The sequence below is a fragment of the Mandrillus leucophaeus genome, unplaced genomic scaffold (genome assembly GCF_000951045.1).
Source record: "Mandrillus leucophaeus isolate KB7577 unplaced genomic scaffold, Mleu.le_1.0 Scaffold405, whole genome shotgun sequence".
Lineage (NCBI taxonomy): Eukaryota > Metazoa > Chordata > Mammalia > Primates > Cercopithecidae > Mandrillus > Mandrillus leucophaeus.
Window position 1 is genome coordinate 2302351 of NW_012104310.1, and position 22840 is coordinate 2325190.

A 22840-nucleotide genomic window follows, 5' to 3' on the forward strand; every position below is an offset into this window, starting at 1 on the left:
CCACCCCACCTTCTATCTGGGATTTAGAGTTAGCGTCAAGCTAATAGTTGACAGAGGGTTAGGTCATTATTTTTTTAAATCTTGGTTAAATTATAGGCAGAGTTTTTCTTTTTATTTTTACAGGCCGAATTATTTAAAATAATCTAAAATACTCATTTATTTCCACTTTGATTACAGAATCTTTTGTTATTGTTATTCAAATATTGATATTCATCTCAATAGAAGACAGTATTGGGATAAAGCAGGCAAATAGAAAAGATTAGCCACTGGCATTAGTGATTGTACAAACAATGTTTCAGATGAGGTTGATTGTATGCACCAAAGAATTGAGGGCAGCAGGCGCAGGCTGCTCCAGGTGCAGGCTGTGTCAGGTTCAGAATTATGTCCTTTCTCCCACTGCACACAGACACACACCAGCTCCCATCAGTCAAAATGCTGGAGCTGACTGAAGACACGAAAGGCTTCGAGGCCATATTTTAAGAAGCTGAAGATCAACTTGTAGTCCTTGACGTCTCAGCTGCATGGTGAAAGCCTTGTAAATGATCAAGCTGGCTTTTACTTTTGTCCCCTGTGTAAAAAGTATACTGATATGGTGTTCATTGAAGTCACTGTGAATAACTGTCAGGATGTTTCTTCACACTGTGATGTGAAATGCACACAACAATGTAGTTGCATAAAAAGGACAAAACTGATAGATCAACTATATGTATATATACTGTAAAGAAAGGATTCTTTCTTCTGGAGTTCTCAATTAAATAGATCGTGAGTTTGGTAAAATCCTGTGGAACCAGGATCTGCATCTGTTAACTGTTAAAAAATATAACCTCTGATACATTTCACTCTGCTATACATCTGATACATTTCACTCTACTATAATGAGTAGACCATTTTAATTCAGAAATACAAACTCATTTTAAACAGGTCACATTTTAGAACAAACTTTTGAGATCCAAACCAATTCATAATTCAAACCCATAAAATAAAACCTACTAAGGCAGTTAAGGAACTATTCAATATCAGCTTGTGTCCTGAAAATGCAAATAACTCATCATTGCACAGCAAATTTTAGGATGTATACTCTGGTCAGAATAGAATAAAACAAATCCCGGACTCTATCAACTGACCCTGAGTTTTATAAATTCAAATAAACTTTGATAAGGAAGGCCCTAAAACAGTATTAAATCATAAAATATTTCTGAATTATTATGTATCAGGTTCAGTGTAGTATCAATGTTAAATATATTTTATTATATCATAGTTTTTAAAAACATAATCCAAATTAATATGCAAACATGTAGATATGATGTGTTCTTATACATTAGTAAGACACTTATGTGTTCAATTTCAGGGCTATATGTTTTTCTGTTATTTCATTTACAGTACACTTAGATGTAACTAATACCAGAGAGATTAAGATTACATAAGCAGTCTCGTGTTGACTATTTTCAGTACTCTTCAAGAAAATATTTCTTCAGATGTTTCATCTGTCTTTGGTAAAATTTTAGCACTCAACACTTGTACTTAGGAAGCTTTTACATGAATATCCTTACATTGTAAAATTCCAATTATTCTTGTCACATGCAAATCTTTGCTTAGGATCCATTGCCCGATGCTCCTTTCCTTTTATTTATGCCTATCTTCCACCTACTCCAAGAAAGGAAAGAACAAAGTCTGTGATTAATACACAATGTCCAGTTTACAATATGCAAGCATCTTGAAACAATTCTGATGGTTGTGAGGGCCAAATGCATAAAACATACATGTATTTTATGACTTTAAATTCAACAAAACTTGAACTAGATAATACATTCAAGGATCACATCTCCCACTGAAATCTGCACAATGTTAGGAGACATGACTACCCACAACAGCAAAAAGGACAAGCTGAGTTCCTCCTAAAAGGGATAAAGGCAGATTTTTATAATGACGGTTATTTTTTAAAAATCCTTAATTATTACGGAGTTTAGAAGCAAACGCGCTTAAAATTTTAAAATAATAAAAGTTAATTTCTGTAAGACAAATTCAGAGAGAAAAAATCCTTTTACAAACCACATGTTGATGCTCTTACTCGTTCTAAATTGTTATTAAAATTAATGTGAGCATTTTCTATAATGAAAGTACCTTCATAATGTGACACCTTAATAATAAAACAGGTATATTTTAACTACTTATTCTATGAATTTAAACTGTATTGGAAAGGAATAAAACAACTCCCAAAAAAGATTGCAAATTTGGTGCCGTCACCCCAAGGATGATGGATTGATTCAATTAACCAGTAAGTCTTTTCTAAGAGTCCTTCAGGGAGTTATTTACCAGAGGCATACCTTGTTTATTCCCTTCCATGAGCCTATCATTTTTCTTCATTATTCTTCTAGTTTTACTTATCATATCATCTGGGGATATGCTGATCTTCATGTACAGAAGGTTTTGCACACAGCTGTCCAGACATACGTCTTCCAGACTTCAAACTGGAGGCCACCAGAACACCTGAGCCTCTTGTCGTTGTTTACTCAGGCTGACCAAGATACGCTCAGGATGAAGTCAAATAGCTAGACTTACAAACTGGAAATCAATGGGAAAGTATCAAATTGAAGGAAAGCTATGAAAAATTATTCTTAAAAGTAGTAACCTTGTGTTCCACACATCGTGGAACTGGCTTCACCATAGATGACCTCCTTATCTCCAAAAGCAGGAAGGTAGGAGGAACAGATGGCCGAGAGGCCAGGACCCATGCTAATAATTCATGGTAAAACAAAAACACATTCAGTGTTTGTGTTGTTCTGGATATTGAAAGAGAAATAAATAATCTGAAACAGGAAACATTTTTGTTTCTAATGGGCCAAATCACCTGTCAGTTTAAGTTGCAAAGAGTAAGGATTCCAGCCGGGTGCGGTTGCTCACGCCTGTAATCCCAGCACTTTGGGAGGCCGAGGCGGGCGGATCACGAGGTCAGGAGATCCAGACCATCCTGGCTAACACGGTGAAACCCCGTCTCTACCAAAAACACAAAAAATTAACCGGGCGTGGTGGCGGGCGCCTGTAGTCCCAGCTACTCGGGAGTCTGAGGCAGGAGAATGGCGTGAACCCAGGAGGCGGAGCTTGCAGTGAGCCAGGATCTCGCCACTGCACCCCAGGCTGGGCGACAGAGTGAGACTCCATCTCAAAAAAAAAAAAAAAAAGTAAGGATTCCATCTCATACCTGTTGTCAAATGGTTGTTATCAAAAAGATGAAAGATAGGTGTTGGCAAGTATGCAGAGGAAAGGGAACCCTTGTGCACTGTTGGTGGAAATGTAAATTACTGCAGCTATTATGAAAAATGGTATGGAGTTCCTCCAAAAATCAAAAATAGGACTACTATATGATCCAGCAATTCCATTACTGGGTATATATCCAGAGGAAATGAAATCATCCTGTCAAAGAGATCTCTACACTCCCATGCTCATTGCAACATTATTCACAATAGCCAAGATACAGAATCAACCAAAGTATCCATCAAGGGATAAGTGGATCAAGAAAATGTGGTATGTATGTGTGTATATATATATAAAATATATGCCTGCAATGGAATACTATTCAAGCCTTGCAAAAGAAGGAAATCCTGTCATTTAAAGCAATGTGGATGAGCCTAAAGGACATTATGTTAAATGAAGTAAACCAGACACAAAAAGACATAGACTGTATAATCTCACTTATGTGTGGAACCTAAAGAGGCTGAATTCATAGAAGCAGTGAGTAGAATGGTGGTTACCGGAGGCTCAGGGTGGGGAGGATTAGAGGTAATGGTCAAAGGATACAAAATTTCAGTTAGACAGCAGGAATAAGTTCAAGAGATCCTTGTACAACTTGGTAACTGTACTTATTAGTAGCAATGCACTGAATACTTGAAGTTGTCTAAGAGAATGGATTTTAAGTGTTCTGACCACAAAAAAAAAGAGAAACGTGAGGTAATAGATATGTTAATTAGCTAGAATTAGCTATTCAACAATATATACTTATATCAAAACATTATGTTGTACCCATAAATACATGCCATTTTTATTTTTCATCTACAGAATAGTAAGGATTCAAGGAGAAATCTTCTGGAGATGAACTTCTTTACTAAATCTTGCTGTCCAGCACTAGCTACGTAGTTTGCCGGGCCCAGTGAACAATGAAAACGGGCCTTTCATTCAAAGGGTAGGAAGAACATGCTGCCAAAGGTACTAAAGTATAAAACATTTTCCTTTAACAATATTTTCTTACTTATGAAGTATAACAAGGGTAGTAATAATATATGAGTAACAATATATAATTATAAAATATAAAAAGAATGTGTCATAATTGCATATAATATAATAAACATACTTTATTAATGGGACTTCTCAATGATTATAAGATTTTCCTGACTCACATTTCTGCAACTTCATTGATTAAATCATAAAAATGTAAACTTTTAGCCAGCTCATTTTCAATCAATACAATTGAAAAAGATGTCAGCCATTCTTGCAAATGCATTGCAATTTCTTGTGCTTTTTAATTTTAAGAAGAATCTTTTTGCTGACCCAACTGTTGCTGGAGCTATTATGAATATTTTACAGACTGTGAAAATATTGGGATACATTTCTGATACATTACTTTGAAAATAATTAGGTAAATAATTTTGAAAGATAAATTTGGCTGGGCACGAGGCAACCGGATCACTTGAGTCCACGAGTTTGAGACCAGCCTGGCCAACATGGTGAAACCCCGTCTCTACTAAAAATACAAAAATTATCCAGGCATGGTGGCACAGGCCTGTAGTCCCAGCTACTTGGGGGACTGAGGCGGGAGAATCACTTGAATCCAGGAGGTGGAGATTGCAGTGAGCTGAGATAGCGCCACTGCACACCAGCCTGAGCGATAGAGCAAGACTCTCTCAAAAATAATAATAATAATTATAAGATAAATTTTAGGCATCTAGAGCTGATAATTCACAAAACACTTTTTCTGAAAAGATTTAACTCTTCATAAAAATTAGTTTCTTTAGTTTTATCTAAATTTTAAAATTCAGATGAAATGTTTTTAAAAATGTTTACATAATTTTAAATCATTTAAATTATTTAAATTAACTGATTTAAAATAAAAACAAATTTTGACTTAATTTTTAAATAATTGTTTTTCCTTTTTAAATTTTTAATTATCTAAATTTAATTAGAATTTTAATTCATTTGGATTTGATTTTAAATAAAAAGCTATTCAGTGGCATTTTAGTGTTTTCTCTGACATTTCTTATAATTTGTGGAGATTATAAAAGAAACTGAAAGTGGCTTCGTGATTTGTATATAATTCAAAACATGTTTATGTATTCTATCACTATATCCTTCATTACAAGAAAATCAATTTTTCATATTATTTTTTATTGGTAATCTGTTTATCTCAAGCTTTATGTGACAATAGAGTTATTTTCGGTTTACTGCAAATGCTACAATATTCAAGTTAATTTTCTTTGTAAGCCTGTGGATATATGATTTGGAATGTTTCAACAGTTTTCAAAACTGAAGACTGTAAACTCCTTGAATAATTTCTAATTCAACTAACTTCCTGATATGCTTTATTGCAATGTCTATGTGTATGTGAGTTTATTTTTCAATAATTTACTGACAAAGTTCACTGGTTGAGCACCGAGAGTTACTGTCCCAACACTAAACTAGGGAATATTTGTGCAGAAGCTGCAAGGAGTTGCTCTCTTGGGGGATTAACGGGCAAGTTGGTTTCCCATGGTTCCCAACACCGCCTGGGTCCCCTGTTTTCCCAAGATACAAGGTACAGATACCTTGCAGCTACTGTCACTGTTCTCATTGCCAATATAGTTCCAGGTCCCATCTGGGTCACGCACTAAGCCCAGTGGTTCCCGGGGCACCCTCCATCCTGTGCATGCATGCCAGGTAGCCAGGCCAATCACTATGCACCTGCATGCTGTGCCCAGGGCCCAGTGCCAGTGCCATTGGGCACTGCTGCTGAATCACAAAATTTCCATGAACACACCCCAGGACATCCCCTCTGCCAACCACATGTTGAAAAATAACACCTTAAGAATTTCATGAAGAGGATTGTAGAGTGATAAACCAACCACCAGACCCCTCTGAGAATGGGAACCATATGCAACAAACTGCACCCATCACATGCCCATGAAGCCAGCTGCGCCTGCTAGAGGAGTCAAGAGTAAAAACATCTTTCCACCCCAGCTGCCACTTCACCCTTACGCCCATTTGTTACTGAAATAAATCGAAATTAAGACTTATTTTACGGAAAATTCCTGGTGGGATATGAAGGATTTGGGAGCCCTGGAAGTTGTTCCTGGGCAGTGAGGATTTTATGGTATGGATATACTATGGCTTGTATACCTTTCACTTGTTGGAGAGCATCAGAGTTGTTTCCCCTTTCTGACCATTACAGATGATTATGATGAAGTTCTTTGTTCCAGACGCCAAGAACCTGGACACCTTCAACTGGTAACATATTTTGGTGAACCAGCCAGGAGTCCACTGGCTAAGGGCAGAGAAACCCGCCTAGCCTCCAGCTCCTATCATTAAAGCTCATGGAACAGGAAACATGGGAAAGCATGGCCTTATCAAGTTATAAGGATGCTAGAAGTCAAGGCCTTCATCCAGGGACAAAAGGAAAGCTCACAGTGGACCATCGCCTCTGGTGGGAAAACTTGCAAGTGGCACCAGTGCCCACCTAAGGTCAGAGACGTCTGACACTCTAAGAAAGATTGGACACCAAAGGGGGATGCTCCGGGAGATCCTCCAGTCCTCAACCTCTCCAAAGCGGACGCCCTTGGCAGAAGTGCTGAGGCCCAGTACTAGGCCCTCTTACGAATTTTCTCTCACAGTTACAATACTGTTTGGCCCCAATCTTGTTTGGAATCTGAAGTTTGCTGTTGAATGGGAAAGTGGGATGGCATTGCATGTGGCCAGGCTTTTGTGCTGCTCTTCTAAGCAGGGGGCCTGGTTAACCTGTGATGCTCTCCTTTGGTGCTGTTTGGGCCCAGTATTCTTTGGAGTCTGGAGAGTTTGGCTTTAAAAATCAAACTGCCAGGGAAACTTCTGTACCTGAAATTTTGGTTCACAGCCTTCGTTGGATTACCTATTGTGGCAAAGTGAAACCAGTGAGCTTGTATTGCTATCTCATGGCTAGGATTCCAACCCATTAGATCTTCATTCATGTGTGTGTACATGTCTAGATGTCTTTATTTGTATGTAATTTATTGTTATATGTTGTGTCTATCAGATTGGCTGATAAGTAAAAGAGCGCTAATAAATTAAGCAAATAAGTCCAAGCAATCTTCAAGTTCATGTGACTTAAGTATAACTTTACAAAACAAGCTGACTTTAAAATAACGGGTAAAATAAAAATAGAAATACCTTCAGAATTGTCAGCGTACATTTTTGTCTGGATTTTATATTTGTCTCTGCTAGATATTTTGAGATGTCAGGGTTTAGCATAGAAGGTTATAAAACTATAAACCCAGCCAAAACAAAATGATCTTGGTTTGTGTGCCTTTTTTTGACAAATGAGAGTAAGCTGGTATTAGCTAAATCTTTTGATTTTGAGTTGTTGGCAAAAATACCCATGTATTTAACTTTGAGGCTCTTACTTAGGTTTAGGTGAGCATTTGATGTTCTCTGGTGATTAAAAACATGATTAACAAGGAAATAACTAACTTCAAATGATAGTGTCCAATATCTCAGTTTACAGAAGTAATCTAGATAAACTGTTTAAAAATGAGGGAATTGAGTCCATGTACGTGGGATAAATGTTTTAGGTAAACTTTTTGCATAAATTAAAATCTTAAGATTTTTTTTGATACTCATTGAATATATGAGTCATTTCCAATTGAGAAAGGATTATGATACAGGAAAACATGTTTCTAAAATTATGGAATTGTTCTTGTCTATAAATGCCTATAGCTGATGGTTCAGGATTTCTTGCTTTTTAGGGTCTCACTAAAGTTTTAGGTTACTAAACATAAGAATTCTAGTTAACACATAATTCTGTATACAAAATGTGCCCAAAAGGGTTATGTTATTAGTCAGAAAAGAATCATTTTGTCTAATTCAGAAGTTATCTAAAAGTTGGTTCAGATTACAGATTTGAAAAGGTTATTTATGAAACAATGTAGTAAAGAACTAGTAAGTAGGGGGTAAGGATGTGGAAATGTTTAGATAATAGTATATTATTTAAAACCTGATAGAGAATTGGAGACATTTGGCTAATTAACATTTCATAGTTAAAGCTCTTAGTCTTGATTAAAATAAAACAAATATTGTAAAGAAAAAAAAGACTTATTTTACTTATTAGTAAAAATAGTCTCAGGATGATTTATCTAAGAATGATGAATGATTATGTTTCCAAAGTATTAGATGGATACCAAGGCTGGTGAGTAGTTATGAACCATTTAATGAATTGAATTAAATGTCTAGTTACATGATAAAAACATGTAATCGAGACTAGCCTGGCTGACATGATAAAAACATAATATCTTCAACACGATAGAAATATAATAAAAACATGAAGTCATGTTTTTATTGCACTTCTATTAAAAAGAGATGTTTCGTTTGACTAACTGAAATTCATTATAGTGCATGGGTACTAACATTCATGAATATAATTCAACTAAGGGATTCTGAGAATGTAAATTCAAGAAGAAAATTTTTAAATAACAGCAAGCGCTGTTTTTTAGCTAAAATTATAAAATAAGAATTGTTAAGGTTAATGATAGTGTAAGTTCAATTATTGAACATAAGGTGGATTTATTGTTAATATGCATGTAGAAGCTAAAAATATACCCAATTATAATGCATCTTGAATTGAGACATTCCATGTCAAAAGAGTAAATTGAAATGACTATATTTTATGTAATTAAAGATTATATTTTCTTCATCTATATTTTCTATATGGGTATATATTGGAAGCACTGGAATACTAAAGTTTCCTTTACTTTTTTTTCTTTTTTTTTTTTTTTAACATTCTGCAATGTAAGATAATATTAAGTATACAATAAGTGACACAGTATTCTACATGGTCACAGCACCTAAGCAGTAGACCCAAATTTCAAACCAAGTTGTTCTGTTCATAAAATCCCACAGTTCTAACCTCTAATAAACAAAATCTCCAGAGGACAGTATGCAGATATAAGTAGCTATGTTTTTTTCTTTGATATCAAGAAGGCTTCTCTCTCTGATTATAGTCAATCTTATTCATTCACTCACAGAATTAATTGTTCCCACTCTATTCAAGGAACTTCCTTCCTTCAACCCACCTCACTTACTCCCACTTTCCACAAATACATTTAATTCAGACATGAAATGGGATTTCTTGACAACAAAGGATCATTAGGAAGAGAGTGGATTTCAGGAGAAGATGCTAGAATTATCCCTTTCGTGGCTTATCTCTGGTCCTATCATGACCACAGGATGTTCATCAACATGCTTTCCCAGTCTGTGCAGGGAGAAAGAAACAAAAGCTCAGTAAACTTTGACAAATTTGGTCAACTCTCAAAGAAAACAAGGCGTTTATGACATATTGTGTCTATAAGATCTTTCCTCTACGGTTCCCACTTTGGTTGTGCTTGACATTTAAAATGAAAACTAACAGAGAAGAGCTGAGCGGAAACAGAAAGGAACAGTGATGGGCAGTAAAGCAGGCCTTGCTTGGTATTTGATGTCAGTGCCATGCATTCTTACCGGCAGCATTCAATGTCGCCACAAAATGTTACATCTTCCTGAGGAACTGTTTACGTTAGAAGACAAAAGAAAAGCTAAAACTTCCAGTTCTCCAACAGCAGTGTAATGGTATTCCCTCATTCTACCCGCATTAAACACCCTGGTAATTTCTGTTTCATAAATAGTGAACATTAAAATGAAAAACCAGGCATCAGAACAAAAAGAAAAAAGAAAAAAAAAGTATTTCCTAAAACAATAAAGTTTCTTACATTTCATCCATAAAAGTCAACAGCTTTTTATGTATATTATGATTATTAGTAGTGTGGTCACAAATTCAGTCTTTCTTTGGTTGACAATTTCTATTTGTATTTAAAGAAAGAGAAACATACAACAGCTGATATGACCCTTAAATTGTAATTCTAGATTAAAACCACTATATTAGTTTCCTGTTGGTGCTATAACAAATGATCACAACTTAGTGGTTTAAAACAACACAAATAAATACAGGTGACTGAGGCAGGCAGAATAATGACCCAAAGATGTGCATGTCTTAATCCCTGAAACATACAAATACGTTACCTTTTATAGCAAAAGGGATTTTTGTAGTCCCTTTTGTAGATGTGATTAATTTAAAGATTTTGAAATGGGGATATTATGCTAGATTAGCCAATGTAATTACAAAGGTCCTTTTAAGAGAGAAGCAGAAGGACCAGAGTCAGAAAAGGAGATGTGACAAAGGAAGCAGAGGTCAGAGTGTCAAAATGACTTAAGGATGCAATGCTGTTGGGTTTGAAGAGGGAGGAAGGGGCTATGAGATAAGGAATGCAGACATCCTCTAGAAGCCAGAAAAGGCAAAGAAATGGAAGGAAGATGTCAACAGGACCATGTTCCTTCTGGAGGACACATGTTGACATCTTCATTCAAGCCCAGAGAAACCCATTTTGGACTTTTGATCTTTGGAACAATAAGATAAATTTTAAAAGCCTTATCTTATATATATAAAAAAAAAACCCAAAGACTTCAATTCACCTAATATTTTTCAATAGAAAATTAGATAAATTATGGTACACCATGTAACAGAAAATATTTTGCATCTATTAAAAACAATGAGGTAGACTGGCTGCAGTGGCTCATGCCTGTAATCCCAGCACTTTGAGAGGCCAAGGCAGGTGGATCACTTCAGCCCAGGAGTTCGAGACAAGCTTGGCTAACATGATGAAATCCTGTCTCTACTAAAAATACAAAAATTAGCTGGGCCTGACGACATGCACCTGTAATCCCAGCTACTCAGGCAGCTGAGGCACAAGAATTACTTGAATCTGGGAGATAGAGGTTGCAGTGAGCTGAGACTGTGCCACTGTACTCCAGTCTGGGCAACAGAGTGAGACTCCCATGTCAAAAGATAAATAAATAAAAATAAAAATAGGCCTAGATAAACTAGCAAATTAACAAAAGCAAAGTGCAATATGTTCAGTTTCACTTCTGTTTGTTTTTAAGAACACACAAAGAACTATGTACATAGGCTGTTGTACATATCAATGTTCTTTTCTACAAGGAGAAATGTATGGGGAGGATGACTTTTATTTGCCATTTTATAAATTTCTGTAGTATTTTTATTATGTGTAGGTAATATTTTTATTTAATGAACACTTAAATGTGAATTTATGTTATGCTTTTGTGGAAAGTTTTCAATGGCATAGCCCATATTTTCCTAAGCTATTGTGAACCCAAATTAACGGATAATATAATATTATAGAAAACTCCATAAAAATATTATGAATTGATAGATAGCAGCTAATCCATTCTAAAGACTTTCTTTTCTTTTTTCTTTTACTCACAGTGAGTCTTTAGAAGTGATGTATGAGAAATGAGCTGGATTTTATGAATCATTAGCAACAATGGGATGCAGTGGAAATAGCAGTGGCCTGAGAGTCTCATCATGTCTCTTCAACTTGGATACCTTCAGCCTAATACTCAGCAATCTCCTGCATCAAAAGAAAGAAGTGACTAGTTCATCTTGAAGAATCTGTCTTTTCTTAGAATTTCAGAATTCTAACTTATATTGATAGGAAGCAGAGGACTTAATCCTAATTTTAGTAGTTCTGTGAACCCTTTTAAGATTTTTAGGATCTTTCATGACATTATATGTTACAATTAAGAATGCTGATGCTCAGAAAAGGCATCTTATACCAAGGTGTGGGCTAGTTCCTGGGAAGAACTAGGTTTCTGTAGCAAGAGCATTTTAGTAGGAACTTCTCATTTTGTTTTTTTTTTTAATTTCCAAAATATGAAAAGTGTACATTTGTCTATGATAATTCAGATCTCATTAAGATGGCCAAGGTTTTTCATAAGCAAAATCTATTCTGACCCTAACAATATTCACTGCAGAGAAATTCAATCTTGTGTCTACTGTAAGTACGCTTTTCAGAAATTTAAGATTATTGACATTTACTTTATCTTCAGTGAAGACAGAATAGCTGCTTATCCAAAAATGGTAATAAACACTTCTTTTAAAAATATCTGCCATATGGGTTTTTACTTGTTTCTTGTTATTTCAAAATAACCCCAATCATTGATAGATCAGAAGAGGAAACATTCACATCCAGAAACAAGGCAAAGAAAAGTATATGTGCTTCCACAATGGAGCACTCAGCAAAGTAAAAACATAGTACTGACAGATGCAGGTGATGTGTATAGTCATGGGCAATAAGAAAGACGTCAACGACTCTGTCTTCATCATTAAGAGGATATTGATAACTAAGGGTCTCTGGAGAGTACATATATATATATATACACATACACACACATATACATATATTCATATCTTCAAATTGTAATGAAGATTGTACTTGAACGTTATGTATGATTTTTAAAAAATTTATGATATATATTTTTCTCTAACTTTGGAAACTGTTGAGTGCAAATCTTATAAAGACAAGCTCTGAAATACATCATCATTTATTTGTAAATTTCTCATTGCATAAATAAATGCCCACTTTTCAGAAATAATTTTGGCTGGAATAGTCTCACGTTGTCCACCAGACGTTTCACTTATAAATATACACTAAGCCATGTATGTGCAGAGGAACAGATCTCAAATTTTCCAATTGAGATTATCAATGAATTTTAATATATCCTGTCTTTCACAGCTGTATTAATCAACTCAATTTGTTCAGGATCCACTGTGTACTATCAACTCTGATGGAATACAAATATATTTTAAGACCAAGATTTCTGCCTCACTGAACGTAAAGAATTAGTAATATATGGTAAGTGTACAGTGAGTTCTATAGATATGAATGCTGACTATAACCACTTATGGCCAAAAACAGTCTAATTTCAGTGGTTTATTTCTTATCCATGTTAATGAGATTTCCCTCAGCAAATGACAGTGAATATGGTCTTAGTAAGGAAAAATAAAATGCCTCTGGTGATTGGCATTTATACTATAAAAAGCTTACAAATTCTTAATAATCCAGTATTCTTAAGTAGTAGAAAAAACAAAGTAATCAACAGATTATGTAAAACCCATTTTGCGCTGATTGTTTCTTCTATGCCACCTTTTCTCTATCTTCTAAGAAAGAGAGATCAAAATAATTTGCAATTATGCAAAGGTTTTCTATCTTTTCGTACTGTATTGTCTTACTCTCAAAATAGTTGGAGAAATCAGAAGGCCCTATCCTAGTTCAATTTGAATCATGCCAGAGGGCTTGCCCTAAGCATGTGTTAACTGATTGTCCTAGGGTATCTAGACCAAAGGAGGATCAAAAATAAAAATGAAATGTTTCCCTTTTCAAGCAATGGGAAAAATGCCTTAGTTTTCATGTATTTTTCACACTTGAAAGATAAAACGCTGAAAGGCTAAATGGAATGTTTGTCTTCAGGTAGTAAAAGCCATAACTTCAATTTGGTGCTACTGCAATTAGACCTGGGTGGAAGCTAACAGATCTACAATTATGACTGGATCTTGAATAAAGTGTGTTTTTCACAACTAAGCACAATTTTATTGTCATTTGAATTATTTTAGGCATGTCACCTCTGATGGTTGTTACATGAATTTGAAGACTTCATACATAAAAGCTATTTCTCTCCCATACTTAATATTTCTTAGGGCATACTGCTTGAGTGTAATCTTCTTTCTCAACATTAACATTTTTGTACCTTCTTTCATCCTTATTTTAAAATCTCAAATCACTTGATGTGCATATCAGACTTTACCATCCACCACCCATCCTTGTTGCAATGATCTTCTGTCTCCTAGTCCTTCTCTCCCTTCTACTGTTCACGTCAGTATCTTTCTTAAGCCCAACTCTATCCTTATTGAAGACTTTGGCATTCATGTAGAGATCCTTTGATTACCCTGGTTGCTTTCTTCATTTACTTAAGAAGACTTCAATGTCCCTGTTTGGCACTACCAAGGTCATGCCATACTTTGGCTGATTACCTTGGGATCCAACACCTCTTGGTCTCTGATGGCCATCTGATAATGTACTGTGTCATCCTCCTCCCAAGTGTCCATTGCGCTTCAGCTTAACCTCCATTTCCTGTGTTCTTTCTGGATCCCTTCAGATTCCACTTCCCTGAACTGATCTTCTTTCTGTTTCTACCCAGCTACTTTTTGTAATGTACTCTGACCCCTTCATTCTTTGCTGAAAAAAATTTATGATATATATCTCTGTACAGGGTTAGGGTATAGGATAACTGTGGGGTATCCCAGAACACACACTGGAAAAATAAGATGACTCATTAACAAGCTGTGTGATCATAGGTAAGTGATATGATTTGGCTGTGTCCCCACCCAAATCTTATGTTAAATTGCAGTTCTCATAATCCTCACGTGTCATGGGAGGGACCTGGTAGGAGATAGTTAAATGGGGATGGTTACCCTCATGCTGTTCTCGTGATAGTGAGTTCTCCTGAGATCTGATGGTTTTATAAGGGGCTTTTCACCCTTTTGCTTGCCACTTCTCCTTGCTGCCACCATGTGAAGAAGGATGTGTTTGCTTCCCCTTCCGCCATGATTGTAAGTTTCCTGAGGCCTCCCTGGCCATGCTGAACTGTGAGTCAATTAAACCTCTTTACATTATAAACTAAACAGTCTCGGGTATGTCTTTATTAGTAACACGAAAACTGACTAATACAGTAAGTATTTGAATCATTTTCTTACTCTTTGTGTCTTATATTATCTAAGAATGTAGATATTACATTATCTTTCATATTGCATCAAGTTCTGACATAAATTATTGGTACCAAAGTTTATGAGGAAGAATAAAGATATATTTACAATCTATAGCTCAAAGAATAAAATGTATAAAAAATACATTTATATATAAAAATAAAAGGGTGTGATTTTTATGAGAAGTGTTTATACAAGTACAGATAAGACCAGGGCAAAGGGTCAATCAGCATTAGGTGAATGTTATCAGTGATGCCTTCTTAGAGAAAGTAAATTCGATGAAAGTGTTACCTATGGATTGGCAGAGGTGCTGTGAAAATAAAGGCTTTTTGATCAATCCAATCACTTCCTAACTTCATGACAGAAAGAAGCTTGCCCAGAAGACCCTATTATGTCAATAGTTTCATAGAGGTTAAAATCAGCTCCAACAACTATCCAAACTATGTACAGAAATTACAGAATAATAAAATTGGAATCACCAAAATATACAGTATTTCTTGTGCCCCTATTCCATTTCCTTCCTCAGGCTTATAATCATGGAAGATACCAGATAATTTCCTGCCATGTATGAGTATACTGTCTCCAGGGGGATCAAAATTAAATTACAAGAAACAATTTCAAAACAGCTCAAGAATGCGTATAAATAATTGCCAAGTTGAAGTTCTATAAATTTTTCTAGAGTTGTAGGAGGAAAGAGTAATCAATTGAAGAGCTTTTTTGTTAATTCACTGCTTAAAATATTAAGAGGAATTAGCTTTGCAGATCAGTTACCTGTCTTCTTGGAGTAGAGACCACGCACCACTAAACTGCACACATTCTGACAGCAACCAAGTCCCTTTCTACACATCCAAACAGAAGATATAACCCCACACAGAGCAAGGTAGTCACCCCATTTCCACTCCCCCTGTTCTCAGGCTACCTCCTCCTGGATATTGTCATGGCCTGCCTCTGCTCTGTCTCAGAAACATCAAACTTCAGTTGATCACTTTCTGACCACACTCTTTTGTTGTTGCTGTCCTCTCACACCCCAAGCCCACTTCCAAGCCTTTGACCTCAAAGAGATGTCTAGTCTACTCTAGACAAAGAGATGTCTAGTCTACTTATCCTTTTATTATCTTCCAGTCTATCAATTCCTGTTGGGCTCTCTTAATTTTTTAGATCATTGGTTTCCAGAATATTCCCAGCACCTTGAATTATTTAGCATGCCTAGCTTCCACTTACTCTCAGGGAGCAAATCCTTTTTTGTACTTCTTTATCTCAAATGCTGCTGAAGGGTTTAAGAAAAACAAAACAAAAATCCAGGATCTTGCCAATTTGTGCCAATAAAATTCACAGTGTATAATCTCAGAGAAGTCTGTAACACCCCATCAATTGTTTTAATTGAATGCTCGTCTCATTCTTGCATTTACCTGGCCATGGGAGTGTGGATAGTTGAAGCAGAATAGGGTGGAGAGGGAAGTCATTGCAGGTGAGGTAATCAAAAAACTAAGTGGCAGGTTATTTGATGGTTACTCATATGGGAGTTTAAATTACTGAGGATGACCTGAGGACTCTGTGTTCATGGAGATTATGAAGGAGGGGCCAGTAATTGAGCTGGATGATTAGTGATGAGGAAGAGCTGATATGCGCCTAACAGATTAGTGTAAAACTGGAGCTGAGGTTGGTGAAGTTTAGGTCTGTGAAGCTACACTTTCTGGAAAATGAGGAGAGCCTTTAACCACATCCCAGCCTGAGGTGAAAGTGATGTAGGAGAATAATCATCATCCCCTAAAAGGCAAAAGACCAATAGGAGAACCTGGCACCCAGCTCCCAGTCTTCCTCTTGACTTTCCCTTCTTCCCGACCTCATCTTTGATGACTTTTCCATGTGACCAGTCAATCCAACTGTCTGGCCTGTGGTTCTCTGATTGCCTCATCTTCAGGGATCTTTCTCACATGTCTCTTTAGCTGTCTAGACCATGGTAAATTCTGGAATATATCTGCACTGAACACTGTGGTTCACCATCCAGATTTCTTTTTTTAGGACAGAGACATCTATTCCTCCAGCTCCTGAGAACATTGGTGGCTGACGGCTTTCTACTAAGACCTTCCCTGGGACATCTCCTTGGATGTCGTAACCCAAGGTAACACCACCTTCCCATCACCAAAGCCCACACTTCATGACTGCTCTATGTGGGGGCATAAGAGAACAGCCCTCTTGCCTCAGTATTGAAGGACAATCCTAATCCCAAAGCTCCTTGTATAATCAACTGAGGCTTTTGTTTTGATTCCTTCACAGTTTAACTTCTCTCTCTGTCCAATCATACTTCCTTCACTCTCCCATGATTGTTAATTCCCAGAGCTCTCCCTGGTATATTTCCTGCATCCTGATGTCTTACTCAGATGCTGATCCCCAGGGAAAATGACCTCTGATCATATCAATAACTAAAGCTGTTGCATATTTGAAATGTCCTTTCAGTCAGACCCCTCTCTGACTACAGATCTGTCTTCAGCCCTCTCATGCTGGTATTCATCGGACACCTATTTGTTGACTACATAAATCATCAGTTTCTTGACTTCTCTACCTCCTCCTTGCCTGTCATTCTTTTCCTGTCTTCATTGCCTTTCTCATCTTTCTTATGCAAGTGGAATTCCAAGGTGCAGAATTCTAACCCTTCTTTTGCAAATATCTGAAATCCACTTCATAGCGTTTTCTGGTAAATCTATATAAGATTTAACTATTTTCTAGACTTACACCACAGCAACTGAAAGAACTACTGTAAAAATCCATTTCCATTATCTTCAATTGCACTGAGCTCTCAATGACTCTTCTTTGTTTTAACTAGCTTATTCTCTCATTCTCCACAGTAACTATTTCAAATATATTGTAAGAGTCTCAAAACCTTTCTAGCTAGCTACTCCTTTCTCACTCTCAGCTAATGGCTCTTTTTATATTTTTAGTTGAAGTATAACTTACATAAACTATACAAACATGTAGTGTATAGCTCAAAAGTTTTTACACCTACTGCACATGTTTAAGAGACACCTAAATCAAGATAGATATTTCTAGCACACAGCAGGCTGCCTCATGTACCCATCTGGTTGTTACTTCTCTACCTCATCCCTCCAAATAAATAACTACTCTGATCCTAATCAGCATTAATTAGTTCTACCTGTTGCTGAACTTTATGTAAATCACAGTGTATACTATTTTGTGTCAGCCTTCTTTTGCTCAATATTGTCCGTGATTATTTAGGTTGTTACTAAGGGCTGTGTTTGATTCTCTTTCTTGCTATTTAATACAACATTGTAGGCCAGGAGCGGTGGCTCATGCCTCTAATCCCAGCACTTTAGGAGACTGAGGTAGGTGGATCGCCTGAGCTCAGGTGTTTGAGACCAGCTTGGGCAATGTGCAAAACCGCATCTCTACCAAAAATGCAAAAAATTAGCTGGGCATAGTGGCACGCACCTGTGGTCCCAGCTACTTGGGAGGCTGAGTTGAGGATCGCTTCAGCCTGGATGGTGGAGGTTGCAGTGAGCACGTATCATGCTGCACTCTAACCTGGGTGACAGATTGAGACCCTGGCTCAAAACAAAACAAACAAACAAAATACATCTTTGTATGAATATGCCAAAATATATTAACCCATTCTGCTACTGAATATATTTGGGTAGTCTCCAGATTGAAACGGTTATGAATAATGCTGTTTTAAATAATTGTGGATGCATATTCAGGAGTGGAATGGTTCACTTATTGGAGATAGATATTGATAGGTAGATGGATTTCATATATATACACACACACACACACACACACACATACACAAATATAAATTAGTTCTTTTGAAAACTGTCTGGCAGTATCTATCTATCATATGTCTATCTATCTATCTATCATCTATCATCTTTTAGAAAATACTGCCAAATAATTCTTCGAGCTATCATATCAATTTACCCTTCAATCAGCAAACATGCTCTACATCCTCCTCAACATTTATTATTGTCCCTAAGTCTTTTCAATTTTAGTCATTCTGGCAGATATGTTGCGGGGTCTCCATAATTTTTTTTAGCATCTTTCTGATGACTAGTGATAGGTACCTTTCTATATTCATATTGGTAATTTGGATATCTTCTGTGAAGTCTTTGCTTCATTTTTTATTGTGTTTTGTGTTTTTATCTAATTGGCTTAAATGAGTTTGTTATATTTCTCAGAAATATTTACATATAATATATGAATATTTATATATAATATGTAATATTTATAGAAATAATTATATAATATATAAGTAAATATAAATTACAAATATCTTGTCCATATAAAAGATATTTGTAAAACATATATATAACAAATATATTTCCCCAGTCTGTGGCTTGCATTGTCTTTTTGCTCTTTTCATGTTATCTTTTGATTAACAGAAGTTCTTAATTTAAATAAAGTCCAATTTTATCAACTTTTCCTTTCACGATTAGTGCTTTTTGCATCCTGTTTATGAAACATTGTCTGCCCCAATATCATAAGATATTGTCCTATGTTTTCTTCCACAGCTTCATTGTTTTTCTTTTAACAATTAGGTTTATGATATATTTTGAATTTATTTTTGGTGTGGTATAAGAAAGAAATTAGAGATCTTTTTTCCAACCTTGTATCCAATTGATTTACTGCCAATTTATGAAGAGACCATTCTTCTCCTATTAATTTGTTTTGAATCAAGTAACTGTAAATGTGTAGGTCTGTTTCTGGGCTTTGTATTCTGCTCCATTTGTCTATTTGTCTGTCCTTGCAGTGATACCACAGTGCCCTAAATATTCCAGGTTTATAACATGTCTTGATATTTGGTAGTGTATGTCCTATGGTTTTGTTATTCATGAAAGTTACCTAAGCTTTTCTAGTCATCTTCATATGGAATTTAAAAGTAGCATATCAATTCTAAAAATTAAAAATAAAACCCACTTAAGTTAAATTGTGTTCTATTTACACTGAACTGAAAAACATTGAGTCTTTGAGTCAATGAATATGAATATTCACCCATTTATGTAGGTCTTCATAATACTTTATTATTCTCAATGTATACATCTGTACATCTTTCTTTAGATTTATTGCCAGTTATTTACTGGCTTTGCATCCTATTTAACACATGTGTATAAATGCAAATAAATATATAAAAGTCAAAATATATAGAAATCAAATTAGTTTTTGTATGTTGACTTTGAATTTAGCAACTTGGTAAATTTACTTAATAATCAATGTGTGGATTGTCTAAGATTTTCTATTTACACAACTGTATCTTCTACAATGTAATAATGTTATTTATTGTTTTTCAATAAGAATATCTTTTATTGACTTTTTAAATGAAGATACTAATAACTTTATTATAGTGTTGAATAGAAATTTTGATAGTGAATATCTTTGTGTTTTCTTAATTTCAGTGAAAAATTGATGGAAATTTCAGCATTGACTAAGGTATTAGCTACAAAGCTTTTGCAGATTTCTCTTATCATATTTTAAAATTTCCCTTTTATTCCTAGTTTGCTGAGAGTTTCCATTATCTGGTGTTGAACTTTATCAAACTGTTTGAATTTTATTCAAGTTCACCTTAAAGATTAGTGACCCTTAGCCTTGGCTCTACATTAGAATCACCTAGAGAATTTGTATCAGTCTGGGTTCAATCAGGAGACAAAAATCACACAGTAGTTTGTGTAGTTAAAAATCAGTGTAAAAATTAACAGAGAATTGGAGCTGAGATAGAGCGCACAAAGAAGAGAGGCTACCACTTTCCAATCTGACATCCAGACCTCATTGAAGAGGGCATAGCTGGGTCACTGGATGGCAGGGAATTTCATTGAGGTGGCACACTAGCAGAACTCATTGGGAAATTTCTTCTGAAGTGCCAAAGGAAGCTATGCAGAAGAAGGAACAATATTTCAGAGGTGATTGCCAAACTGCCCAACAGTTATCCACCAGAAGATGCCTAGTCAAGGCACTCTACTACAAAGCCACCTGAAGCCGGTGGTGGCCTGGGGAAAAACAGTCACGGAAGCCATGTCCACTATTGGCACTCCCTTCTCTGACAGCAGAGAAGTTGTGAAGCCACTTGAGGGTTGTACCAGTAGAAATTACCCACAAGAAGGCACCATGGACTGCTGGCCACCAGGCACTGAAAAAAGCAACGAATATGCCCCAAGAAGCTAATGAGAGCAGCACACTAGATCCAGGAAGGGAATCTCTGTTTTACTGCATGGTCCCTCCAGCACCCTCTATGTAAAGCTTAATATCATGCTTGTTGCACATGAAAAACACATAAGGTATCCAGATCCCTAATTGCAAAGCAGTTTTAAAAAAGGAAGGATTGGAGATGAGATGCAATAAATTGATTTATAGCATAGAGCTCAGAACTTTTTATCACATACTTCCCCAGCTTTTATTCTTCTCTGTTTTCCCTGCCCTATGGCCTTCAGTTGTATTTTATAGGATTACCTTCCAATTTAACTACCCACACTCAGGTCCTTGGTTCAGAGTTGCTCTCAGAGAATGCCCAAAGTAAGATAATGATCTACATGTGAGGTTTCTTCTGGCAATATTTCATGTTCCAATGAATAAAATACTACAGCTATATTGAATTAAAACATTGGTCTATATCAGAATCCATCATTAACAGATATCAAATATTATTTATTAAAATATCATTATTTGGCCTGGCTCACATTCTCTCTCTTACCTGCTACCTTTTGCCTTCCATCATGATCGTGAGGCCTCCCCAGCCATGTGGAACTGTGAGTCCAATAAACTTTTTTTTTATATAAATTACCCAGTCACAGGTATGTCTTTATCGGCAGTGTGAGCATAGACAAATACAGTAAATTGGTACTGGTGGAGTGGGGCACTGCTGTAAAGATACCTCAAAATGTGGAAGCAACTTTGGAGCTGAGTAAAGAGCAGAGGTTGGATCAGCTGGGAGGGCTCAGAAGAAGCAGGAAAATGTGGGAAAGTTTGGAACTTCCTAGAGACTGTTTGAATGGCTTTAACCAAAATGCGATAATGATATGGACAATGAAATCTAGGCTGAGGGGATCTCAGATGGAGATGACGAACTTGTTGGGAACTGCAGTAAAGGTGACTCTTGTTATGTTTTAGCAAAGAGACTGGCAATATTTTGCCCTGGCCCTAGAGATGTGTGAAACTTTGAACTTGAGAGAGATAATTTATGGTATCTGGCAGAAGAAATTTCTAAGCAGCAAAGCATTCAAGATGTGACTTGAGTGCTGTTAAAAGCATTCAGTTTTAAAAGGGAAACAATAAAAGTTTGGAAAATTTGCAGCCCAACAATGCGATAGAAAAGAAAAATCCATTTTCTGGGAGAAATTCAAGCTGGTTACAGAAATTTACATAAGTAATGAGGAGCCATATGTTAATTGCTGAGACAATGGGAAAAATGTCTCCAGGGCATGTCAGAGATCTCTGTAACAGCCCCTCCCATCACAGGCCTGGAGACCTGGGAGGAAAAAGTGGTTTTGTCGGCCAGAGATTCTCTGCTACATGCAGCCTAGGGACTTGGTGCCCTGCATCCCAGCCACTCCAGCTTTGGCTAAAAGGGCCCAAGGTACAGCTTGAAATGTGGCTTGGCAGGCTGCAAACCCCAAGCCTTGGCAGCTTCCATGTGGTGTTGAGCCTGTGGGTGCACAGAAATTAAGAATTAAAGTTTGGGAACCTCCACCTAGATTTCAGCGGATGTATGGAAAAGGCTAGATGTCCAGGCAGAAGTCTGCTATGGGGCGGGGACCTCATGGAGAACCCCTGCTAGGGCAGTGTGGAAGAGAAGGGTGAAGTTGAAGCTCCCACACAGAGTCCTCACTGGGGCACTGCCTAGTGGAGCTGTGAGAAGAGGGCCACCGTCCTCCAGACCCAGAATGTCAGATCCACTGACAGCTTGCACTCTGTGCCTGGAAAATCCTCAATCAATGCCATCTCATGAAACCAGCTGTGAATTGGGTCATACCCCAC